This window comes from Trichoplusia ni, chromosome 10, assembly GCF_003590095.1.
Source record: "Trichoplusia ni isolate ovarian cell line Hi5 chromosome 10, tn1, whole genome shotgun sequence".
Classification (NCBI taxonomy): Eukaryota; Metazoa; Arthropoda; class Insecta; order Lepidoptera; family Noctuidae; genus Trichoplusia; species Trichoplusia ni.
The window spans coordinates 10,597,778-10,610,609 of record NC_039487.1 but is presented as its reverse complement, the minus strand read 5'-3'; the positions used below and the strand labels follow the sequence as shown (position 1 = coordinate 10,610,609).

Here is a 12,832-nt window from a genome sequence, read left to right as displayed (position 1 = left end):
ATGTATCAAATTTTATTAATTTGTGTCGCGTTTGTGAGTGAATTAGTTTCTGTTTTTGGTTCAACGGCTTTAGAAGGTTCACCAGCGGGATATTTGCCAGATTGTGAGTAATGTTGTTCTTTTTACTGTGCTGTTTCGACTAACGAAGGTTGCCAATCGGCTCTTCATGATTAAATCGGTGTTTTCCATCTCTTCTTTTACTTCGTTTTCTATTGTCACAACTGGCTTTAGTTGGTTCATTACTTTAGTTGGTTCATGTATCTATATTCTACATACTACATAGAAAAACTCTAGGACAAGGACACTCTTGGTTTATGTTGTGGAGTTTGTTGCGACTCTTCTTCTTGACAGCATAAGCACTTAAGAAGCGGTGATGGGCTATCACTAATCCTTCACCGCTAACGAATAAAGGACGTAGACCATACGATTTTTTGATTTCAAAAAGTTCTAATTTCTGCCGTTAAGTACATGTATTAAATGTATTTTATAATCAACAATATAGATCCTTGTTGAAACTAAAAAGCGAATACAAAAACCACAACCTTTTTTGATTCATTTAGTGTACAAAGTTTTAACATTCTAAGAAGGTCAAGGACCACAAGCTGGTCCTTTGAGTCACTATCATACGTGTTTATTCAAGTAGATATACCAAAGTTAGTCAGATTAGGTGTGTATGTCAATATGTTTATTTAAACCACAGCAAGGAAATGAGTATTGATAGTGATGATGTCAACGATTATTTGTCCTATGATAAAAACCAGTCAAGTGCCATCCAGACTTAAAAACCTGAGGATTCGGTATAACGTAGAAAAAAAAAAATATTTATGGAAAAGTCTACTGGAAAGCTATCACTGGGAGGAACAGCCTGGTGACTCACGGAAGGACGAATGGACAGACAGCAGTGCCTTAGTAATAAGATTTCGCTTTAGCCTTTGGTTACGAAATCTTAAAATTTAAGTGATGGTTCGAAGTATTCAAACTGATACTGGGAGATGTAGTTTTTTAACGACATTTTTATTCTCAATGATCGTCATAGTACTAGATATAGACTTAACTGTGTTTACCATTTTCATGCATGGATGATGTGAAATGCATTAAATTGACCTTTCCGCCCTCCGTAATGCTAACACAGTTCTTGAAATACTTCTTGTCTCCTGGTTTTCTAAGTTTTGTTTGCTTTGTTATAGTCCGTTATCAAAACAGTCTACAATTTTAGGCCTTTACATGGTTGACCTGTCTCCCCACTACCTGCCCCAATCTACGTACATGCCTTTAAAGGAACGATTTTCATTTTTCTCCCTTGAAGTTATCCCGTAGACCAAAAGAAATACAAATAACAAAACCACTAAGTGACACCTTTATTTTTAACAGGTCCAGGAACAGAAACACCAAGATCGATATCACCAGAAGCGCTAAAATATCTCACAATCTCAGTCCAAAGCAGCAGCAGCATATTCTCTTGGAAGAAGCAATACAACTATTACCAAGTTTTAGATATGGCCAAAGACCCTAATATCGACTATAGTAAGCCCACTGTCATGTATGTGGGGGGGTTCATGGACCACCCGAGCTATCCCTTTGCTTTGACTTTAGGGGTCGCTTATAAGAAGTTGGGATATAATGTCTTTCTATTGAATACGAATAAGTTTACGACTGTTTCTTATCCTCAGTGAGTATTTTAATGTTTTATTATTTGTTTTAGTTGAACCGTGTCCACTTTGTTAAGTGATATTTTTTGGGTTAATATAGAGAATATGTCGCTCCACATGTGGCTATAGTATTGAAATTTTTGAAATCGGTTCATTAGATCCAAATAGAGCATAGAGTCAATAAGTCTACTTATTATTTAGTATCTTATATTTAATATTTTCTAGATTAAAAGTCTTCTGCTACATCTCTATCATCTTCGTTTCAGGGCAGCAAACAACATGCGTACCATCGGGAAACACGTCGGAGAAATGTTGGTCACATTAACCAAACATGGCTTAAACCCTACAAAACTGAGCTTGTAGGTCTCAGTCTAGGCGGACACACAATAAGCTTCATAGCAAAGAACTACAGGCTTCTAACGGGAATGAACATATCCAGACTAACTGGCTTAGACCCTCTGGTCCTTGCTTCCGAAACTTAGGACCGAAGGACCGGCTAGATAAATCGGATGCGGATTTCGTGGACACTGTCAATACGAACATTGATGGCTACGGAATGGCGGCCCCCGTCGGCCATGTTAATTTTTACGTCAACGGTGGGGAATATCAACCTGGGGACCTATTTTGGGCCCCCTGCAATGTCATCTGCAGTCACATTAGGGCTTTTAGCCTTTGGATAGCTGCTCTACAAAATCCTAAACAGTTTTATTGCGATGCAATGTGATTTAGTACAAGAAGCAAGGAATAAAGAATGCTACGGTAAACATCCCTTAATAACGAATATTCTAGTTTGAATACTAATAAGAGCGTTGAAAGGTATTTTTTATTTGGCGACACACAATAATTATCCGTACTTTATGGGCGTGAAAGGACTGGACAAAGAATTTGAATTTTTTGACTCGAAACTGAACTTAAATAAAAGTAACAGTATATCATTTATGTGACAGGAAGAAATTAGCTTTACAAATAAAACGTTTTTATGTAAATAAAAGAACTTTATTTCTGGGTGACTGACTGTCATTCAAATTATACTGCTAGCGCCACCTATCCTTGACTTTTTGTACTCTTAACTCTTGGCTTGCGTACATAGGTGCAGTTGTTATTCACAATCGCTTATAGATGGCGCTTTCATCGACACTAGAACACGAAAGCTCGATTTATTCAATTTTCAAGAACTATCATCGAATATTTGTATGATGATAATTTATGAATACGATTACAATAACGAATTCATAAATTTAAATTAATAGTTAGCTAGTAGTTAGATAATTAGTGATTATGAATTTACTTGCATTCATAACGTTCCGAATCTAAAGACAAAACACTAAAAGGTGTTTCTCTTTGTAGTTACTTTAATAATGTACAGATGTCGTTAGCAAAATGACAAATTTTAGTTGTGGACACCCCTCATAGATGGCAGTAGTCGCGATAGCAATGGTCATGGTATGGCGAAGACAATAGTTTTCTCTGTCTACGTGGTATGGGCTTTCATAGTTATTTCCATACAATGTTCCTTTTACTTTTGTAATGCTTTTTAATTTCAAAATATTGTAATAGGTGTCATGTCAGGTGTAGGTGGAAAATGGCCGAATATAAGATCGAAAATAGAATAAAAGAAAAAAATATTGCACTTTCTAGAATAGAAAGTTATTTTCTATATTGAAAATACATTTTTACACTGAAAACACTTCAAAATATTGCTGTATATACTTACATCTACCTATCTATTATATGAAGAAACATTTCAGTGACCAACGTCCTAGTTGGTCGCAAATAAAGTATAATTTTAATTGTTTACAAAAGATTTTTGGTAAACCCTACATTTAATAATAATGTACTGAATTATCTACAGCTAAAAAGACATAATGTAATAAAGTTTATGAATGCAAGAATTAAAGCACTGTTTACCATCATTACACAACAGCATTCAAAAGATTTTTAAACAGTTTTTTGCACGAAAGGGTACCTACCTCATGGCTCATTGCGAAGGTCAAATCTGTCCAAATTGAAAGTGCATTGTAATTACCGGCAGCTGGGCCCCTGACCCTATTTTGGACAAACGATATTGTTTGTCCTCTAAAGATTATGTCAATAGGCAGGGGTCATGCGGACCCATGCGTCCGAGTTAACCCTTTAAATTTGGTAGCGGTTGCAGTTTTTAAAAAGAGAGCTATTGTTTTCAATGATATTGTACCTACATTCTTTTGTTTTCGGAATTCGTTTTTTTTTTTAATCCTACTACTATTATAAAGGCGAAAGTTTGTAAGTATGGATGTATGGATGTTTGTTACTCTTTCACGTAAAAACTACTGAATGGATTTGAATGAAACTTTACCTCAATATAGCTTATACATCAGAATAACTTTTTGAAGTTTCTAATGTGAGGTCGTAAAAAAACACATTTTTTGCGCTTACATTGCAAACGCTGACTGAATCCTACAAGATAGATAGAAGGCAGATAGATAGATAGAAGGCAGGTATAAATTATAACTTATATCTTCTAACCACGCGGACGAAGTCGCGGGCAACAGCTAGTTCTGTATAATTTTATTAAGATTAAATATTTCATATGCTTTTAGTAAGTTCTGATACACACAGTGGTGTTTTGGCTGTTTTATTAATTATTAATTGCCATTTATAAGTATCAATATATTTTCAGATTTTAGTGTTGTATTTTTTTGCACATTCATACGTATAGAACGGTAGAGTCTTATATTGTCCAAATTCAATAAACTTGTAAATACCAATTATTACTACCACTTTAAAACCCAACCCTAAGTAGAACACATAAGGTCAATAATCCTTTACAAAAAAACATACACAATAGATCCTTTACGCCTCAATTGAGTAGGGTCAGCAAAGAAATTCCTATAAAGAACATTCGGTACAATTGATAGTTTTTTCAATCCAACGGACACCTGGCCAAACTCATTTGAATATCATAATTATTATTCTGCTGACCGTACTTTTAGGGTCCTTTTGTGAAGAGATTAGATGAGTATTATTATTGGGTTTTGTAATTAGCTGACGGTACACTGCCCAGGGTAAAAATATTTGTACATTAGTGCTAAAGCGTGGACCATGTTGGTTAATCGTTTTTAGAAGTACACGAACGAGGAAATTGTGTTATTTAAATGTTAGTAAATAATATTGATTTAAAGGTTATTGATAAATATATATTTATATCTTGTTAAAGTCCGTCCAAATAGTTTTCAACGCGTCTATGGTTCTTAAAAAGTGTAAAAGTGAATGAATAGAAGGTTTAAAGCATTTGAAAATAAGTTTAGATTTCCTCGGGAACGTAGATGGAATGCCCACGTGTGCAGTACAAAAAAGGTTACGTGGTTTAAGCCTGTATTATGTGGTTTATTATCAAAGTGAAAAACAAGAAATTAAGAGTTATTAATGTCTAAAATAAGTGATCTGTGTAAAACAGTTAAGGGAATCTGGATTATTATTCGTTTTAAGATAAGGTAAGAAAGTTCGATATATTTTGCTATCTTCTTCTCTTATATATGCTGGAAGGAAACTATTAAAGAATCAAGGCAAGGTCACCTGTATATATTTTTTTTTACCTATCGACTCCTGCACCTCGAAATTTAATCCTTGTGACGCAGGAACTTTTTAAAAGTCGTTTCATTTCAATGTCTAACATTCGCGTAAACCTAAGAAACCACTATTCGTGGATTAGACAAATGTTTCTCCTACGCGAGTATCGAAGGTTTGGCGTGGTGGTCTCTACCACTCGGCTATCCATGCCCTCAACGTGATAATAATGTCTCTTATGGACAACAAATCACAACCGGGACCATACCAATCATCAGCAGATCAAATTGACCAGCCTTCCGAAAACCCTTCCAAGAATCTATTTACAATTATTCTATACAAAAGGACAATTCCCTCATATTAATACCTAACTAGATGCTGCCCGCGACTTCGTCCACGTGGTTAGAAGATCTTGAACCGTTTTGAACGGAAGCCCTCACAGATGAATAATTTTCCCCGTTTTTTCCACTATTTCCATTGTATCTCCGCTCCTATTAGTCACAGCGTGATGTTATATAACCTATAGCCTTCCTTGATAAATGATCTATTCAACACAAAAGACAACACTTTTAAATTTGAGCCAGTAGTTCCTGAGATTAGCACGTTCAAACAAACAAACTCTTCAGCTTTATATATTAATATATAATATAGTGTATAGATAAAAAAAAACTCTTTAATTTTTTGTAAGCCACAAAACCTTTGATACTAAGGAGCTAATCAGACAGGTGCTACTAAACTAACATGGTAGTCATTGATTGATTATCGTCAACATTGATTGATTGAGAATATTGTTTTAATATACCAAAATAATAATGATTGATAACACTTTCGATGGCTTTTGTTTTGAGCTTCAGTTTGGCGTTATTAATAAATAACGAAACATCCAAAAGAACAGTCTGCTTATATAATTAATTACAAATAACGCAACGCCATCTAGTCTCGAACAAAACATAGATTATTAAGAGTTCTAGACGACTTATACGCATATTTATGTATGTTTATAAATATATTATAGAAATATTAAACCCAGACAGAGCAAATTATTGAGCTCACTGCACAAATATGTTCTATTGAACCCACGACCTAATGTGTAGCAATAAGGGCCTTTAACCACTAAACCAACAGGCCTGTCATATTTGGGGAAAATGCTCAATTATAACTCAAACAATAGATTATCGCAGAGATATGGAAAGAGTCCACAGCTCTTTTGTTTTTAAACCAATAAAAAATATTGTTTGTTATACATATTCGTGTCAAACGTTATCCCAGCCGACAAATCACAAAATAAATTGTACGGTTTTAAAAAAGTAACCAGAAAATCCACTTAAAGAAACACACACGAACTCTACGTAATTATTAAAAAGGGAATTTATTTTGCAATCTTTCTTTGTGTCCAAACCGTCTGACCAGTTAATTAATCGTTTAATATTTTTGTCGATTTCACGAAGCAGGTGTCAAGTGTCAGATGTCAAAGTGACATTTTGTCAGACCATAAAGAATATTGAATCGATTTGTTTATCGATTGAGAAGTGATGGTGGCACGTCACTACGTGTGCCGTTAATAATTTATTTTGTTTAGTGCTGCGCGTTACTTTGAAAGGTTTAATGAAAAATGGAGTAACGGACTTTGTGTTGTTTATCAATTTTATAACATCTGTTGGTAAACCATAAATAAAAAAAGGAAATTCAAAGAACACTTACTTTAACTTGGCATCGTCGTAGTCTTTTTCAAATAAAGCCTATCGACTGAGTTTATAAAATTTTTGATCAAAAACGTAAAATGATGAAGAGTACACTTTTCAGTTTGATTTAGATCGATTGAGATTTAATTTCACTTAAAACAAGAATAAATAAAATTAACGCAAGTTTCTATTAAATGAAGTAGTAAAATAATAAAAATATTATTGACGTGGATAATGTATAGATATAGCGTAAAATCTCTATTGTATCTGCAACAAAGGCACTGACAACCTCAAAAGATTGCTTACAGACAATCATACTTAATGAATAATAACAATGACTTAACAAATCACATCAAACATTTATTTACCACATAAAAATACATTCAATTCATAGAAAAATAGGTCAATCACGTTCATTAGTGTTGTGAAAGTATGTGTCTAATCGATTCTATGGGAATCGATTTGATCCGCCCGATCGGAAGAAAGGAATTTTTTAAATTATAATCGATGATTATAATTTATTCAAGCGTAAATTTATTTTTTGGAATTTCGAATTATCATGTTTGTAATTTTAAATACTTTTTTGCCTATTAAGCTTAAAATGTTTCGATTTGTAACGATTAGGAATTATCGTAATAAAATATCGATTGTATTTCTTTGTGGGTATAATGAAAAATAAAAATTTTGCTTGTTTTGTAGAGTCGGTTACTAAGTTTTTTTTCCGTTTATATTTGTCAATGTCTGGAACCGAGGGGTAACTTTAATTATTAAGGCCGATAATGTCTGTCTAGGAAATAAAATGCGTTGTCTATTCATTGTTCTCAATCTATCTAGTGTCTAGGGCCTGGACTGCCTAGGGGACGGTAATCATTTAAGGGTTTCCGGGACGGATATAGGTAATTTATGCAAGTAGTGTTGAATAATTTATTATCTATACATAGATGTATTTACTTACTAATATATAAAGCTGAAGAGTTTGTTTGTTTGATTGTTTGTTGGTTTGTTTGAACGCGCTAATCTCAGAAACTACTGGTTCAAATTGAAAAAATATTCTTGTGTTCAATAGATCATTCATCGAGGAAGCTTTTAGGCTATAAACCATCACGCTTCGAAGATACAATGGAAAATGTGGAAAAAACAAGGGTAGATATAAATCATAACTTATATCTTCTAACCACGCGGACAAAGTCGCGGGCAACAGCTAGTTTTAGTAATACGAATATTCAGTTCAGAGTGTTAGAGAATATAAGCAGGAAATATGCAATAATATACCTAAGTATTATTTCCACTTTTATTGGGAATCGTATGAGACTTATAAACGTAGAGTAAAAAGTTTGGTCTACACATTTAGGTTTATGTATGAAGTACGTATTCGATCATTTATGAGCAAAATCGATACTCAAAATATTTAAAAACAAAATAATAAAAAACTAAAAGTGGCCAGTAATCGCGTTGTAATGCATACGCAATGTGACAAGTGAAAAATTCAAGACATATTTAGCTTACGTTGTATTATTTATAGCTATTATTAGCAACTTTGTATCACATAATTAATTACTTACGATTTTTTATGTGAAAATATGTGTATATTTTGTGGTGAAAATGTAAAGCTGCAATATAATTTTCCCATAGTAGATAAAACTACTGCCCAGAGTAAGCGGTTTATTTGTTATGTTTTTTACACAATTTAAAATTAAATTATATCATCAATCAATGAATATATATAAACATGCGTACATGGGAAGTTTATAAGAATGTCTGTTTGTTTGAAAAAAAGAAAAACTGCTACGCAGAAACGTTCTTATTTGAATGTTGACATTAAAAAAAATTAAAATACTTACACTTAAATATGACGTAGTTGTTGATAACGTAACACGAATATAACAACTTGTAAGTAGCTACATTTCTGCGTATTTAAAAACAGAATACTTTTAAAAAAAGAACACCAATAACTTTCTCTAAAACATCTGCCAGTACCTTATGAATAAAAAATTAAGTCATTATTTCTTACAACGTATCAACGAAACGAAAACTTGTTTTATTTTAATTTGTTTGTCATTTTTATATTATTATGCTAAGTGCTTATAACAATTATGATAAGACATAAATATGGATATTGTTATGTTAAGGCCTGAGGTCTTAAGATTAGTGTACACCTGGAGTTTTCAATCTTAAGTTACTTATACACTTGAGCACTTATTAAGACAAAAAGTCACAATATCTTGATCGTTCACTACATATTCTTTTACTTGCGAATGAGATAGTGAAAAAGTGTGTCGTGTATTGTGTCTTTTTATTTTCGAATATACTTTGTGAAAACGTAGGCATAGTACTAACAACGCCTTTTCTGGTAATTGAAGAATTCAAATATTGAAGATTTATTTCAAAATGTCTAAATGCTGCATAAAATACAGGTACCTGAATGTTGTTAATTTCTGGTTGAGCCACATGAGCTAGACAATGCACGCATGCCGCTTGCTGGCATGGGCTTTATCGGATCGGTCTGGTACTTTCCTCAAAAGGCCAGTCCAGAAAAGACTCTGCATTAGTTTATACAGTTGAACTCACAATTAAGCAATTGTCTAGAATATAAAAGAGACAGCGACCCCTTTGTTTGTTTCGATATTCATTCTCAGGGTGGACAGATGAAAAATGTCATGATGATGCATCCGACGTACGGAGTGTTTTCATTAGCACACTTTTAAACTGACTTTTGTTTGTATTTATGTATCTATACGTTAGAAAAACATAAAATAACGTTTAATTGCAATCTGCCGTCGCCTTTTTTCCCTCTATGAAGGTTTTCCCAAAAAGTCTTCATAATCTAAAAAGGCTAACTATAGTATACTTCTCTGGCTGGCTCTCAAAGGCATACGATATGCGTGAAACGGCTCTTAGTTCCTTACCACCACATATTGAAGCAACAGTCTTGTGAGTGTGGAAGGGGGACAGCGCACTGCATTACGTAGGGTGCCATCTCTCTCTTATAGCTGCATCGGTGGTGGAAGAGGTTGGGCCTGTAGAGTAGATGGCAAATTTATCTGACACTTAGACACGTCTAGTGCATAGATTAAGGACGAGGGCCCTTTGGAAGCCCTTTCGAAGGTAGTCAGCGATCTATTGTGTGGGTAGTATAGTTTTATAGGTGTGGCTTTTGGATAGGTTCCTAGGCAAACTGGTACTAGGATATCACGGTGTAAGCAAGAATACAGGTATGATGATTCCGATATACCAACCTATAATTAGAAAGGAAAATCACTTTAAACAAATATATGCAAATCAAATCAAAAGATTTATTTCAAGTAGGCCGTTTTCCAGGCACTTTTGAAACGTTCAGTATTTGAACTCTATTTGATTTGCACAATTCCAAAATGTCATAATTATAGCAAAGTTACTACACGTCAAGTCAAGTCATATTATGAACACATTGTATTTATTATCATGTAGTACACAGTAAAGTGTGATTAAAAATATACTGTAAACCAAGAGCATACTTAACCCTAGAAAGATAATCATATTGTGACGTACGTTAAAGATAATCATGCGTAAAATTGACGCATGTTTTATCGGTCTGTATATCGAGTTTATTTATTAATTTGAATAGATTTAAGTTTTATTATATTTAACTTACATACTATAATAATTCAACAAACTATTTATTTATGTTTATTTATTTATTAAAAAAAAAAAAACTCAAAATTTCTTCTATAAAGTAAAAAACTTAAACATTCTCTCTTTTACAAAATAAACTTATTTTGTACTTTAAAACAGTCAGTTGTATTATAAAATAAGTAATTAGCTAACTTATACATAATAGAAACAAATTATCTTATTAGTCAGTCAGAAACACTTGGCACATATCAATATTATGCTCTCGACAAATAACTTTTTTGCATTTTTTGCACGATGCATTTGCCTTTCGCCTTATTTTAGAGGGGCAGTAAGTACAGTAAGTACGTTTTTTCGTTACTGGCTCTTCAGTACTGTCATCTGATGTACCAGGCACTTCATTTGGCAAAATATTAGAGATATTATCGCGCAAATATCTCTTCAAAGTAGGAGCTTCTAAACGCTTACGCATAAACGATGACGTCAGGCTCATGTAAAGGTTTCTCATAAATTTTTTGCGACTTTGAACCTTTTCTCCCTTGCTACTGACATTATGGCTGTATATAATAAAAGAATTTATGCAGGCAATGTTTATCATTCCGTACAATAATGCCATAGGCCACCTATTCGTCTTCCTACTGCAGGTCATCACAGAACACATTTGGTCTAGCGTGTCCACTCCGCCTTTAGTTTGATTATAATACATAACCATTTGCGGTTTACCGGTACTTTCGTTGATAGAAGCATCCTCATCACAAGATGATAATAAGTATACCATCTTAGCTGGCTTCGGTTTATATGAGACGAGAGTAAGGGGTCCGTCAAAACAAAACATCGATGTTCCCACTGGCCTGGAGCGACTGTTTTTCAGTACTTCCGGTATCTCGCGTTTGTTTGATCGCACGGTTCCCACAATGGTTAACTTATACGGTTCTTGTAGTAAGTTTTTTGCCAAAGGGATTGAGGTGAACCAATTGTCACACGTAATATTACGACAACTACCGTGCACAGGCTTTGATAACTCCTTCACGTAGTATTCACCGAGTGGTACTCCGTTGGTCTGTGTTCCTCTTCCCAAATAAGGCATTCCATTTATCATATACTTTGTACCACTGTCACACATCATGAGGATTTTTATTCCATACTTACTTGGCTTGTTTGGGATATACATCCTAAACGGACACCGTCCTCTAAAACCAAGTAACTGTTCATCTATGGTCAAATGAGCCCCTGGAGTGTAATTTTGTATGCACTGATGGATAAAGAGATCCCATATTTTTCTAACAGGAGTAAATACATCGTTTTCTCGAAGTGTGGGCCGTATACTTTTGTCATCCATTCTAAGACATCGTATCAAAAAATCAAAACGATCACGACTCATTACAGAGACGTACACCATTGACAAAGATCGATCAAAGAGGTCATCTGTGGACATGTGGTTATCTTTTCTCACTGCTGTCATTACCAGAATACCAAAGAAAGCATAGATTTCATCTTCATTCGTGTCACGAAATGTAGCACCTGTCATAGATTCCCGACGTTTCAATGATATCTCAGCATTTGTCCATTTTACAATTTCCGAAATTATCTCATCAGTAAAAAATAGTTTGAAGCATAAAAGTGGGTCATATATATTGCGGCACATACGCGTCGGACCTCTTTGAGATCTGACAATGTTCAGTGCAGAGACTCGGCTACGCCTCGTGGACTTTGAAGTTGACCAACAATGTTTATTCTTACCTCTAATAGTCCTCTGTGGCAAGGTCAAGATTTTGTTAGAAGCCAATGAAGAACCTGGTTGTTCAATAACATTTTGTTCGTCTAATATTTCACTACCGCTTGACGTTGGCTGCACTTCATGTACCTCATCTATAAACGCTTCTTCTGTATCGCTCTGGACGTCATCTTCACTTACGTGATCTGATATTTCACTGTCAGAATCCTCACCAACAAGCTCGTCATCGCTTTGCAGAAGAGCAGAGAGGATATGCTCATCGTCTAAAGAACTACCCATTTTATTATATATTAGTCACGATATCTATAACAAGAAAATATATATATAATAAGTTATCACGTAAGTAGAACATGAAATAACAATATAATTATCGTATGAGTTAAATCTTAAAAGTCACGTAAAAGATAATCATGCGTCATTTTGACTCACGCGGTCGTTATAGTTCAAAATCAGTGACACTTACCGCATTGACAAGCACGCCTCACGGGAGCTCCAAGCGGCGACTGAGATGTCCTAAACGCACAGCGACGGATTCGCGCTATTTAGAAAGAGAGAGCAATATTTCAAGAATGCATGCGTCAATTTTACGCAGACTATCTTTCTAGGGTTAA

At 34.3% G+C, this 12,832-nt stretch overlaps 1 pseudogene; it reads left to right on the top strand.

Moving 5' to 3' along the window:
* On the top strand, positions 1–2,656 carry LOC113498221 (annotated as a pseudogene).
* Positions 2,657–12,832: the final 10,176 nt, after the last annotated feature.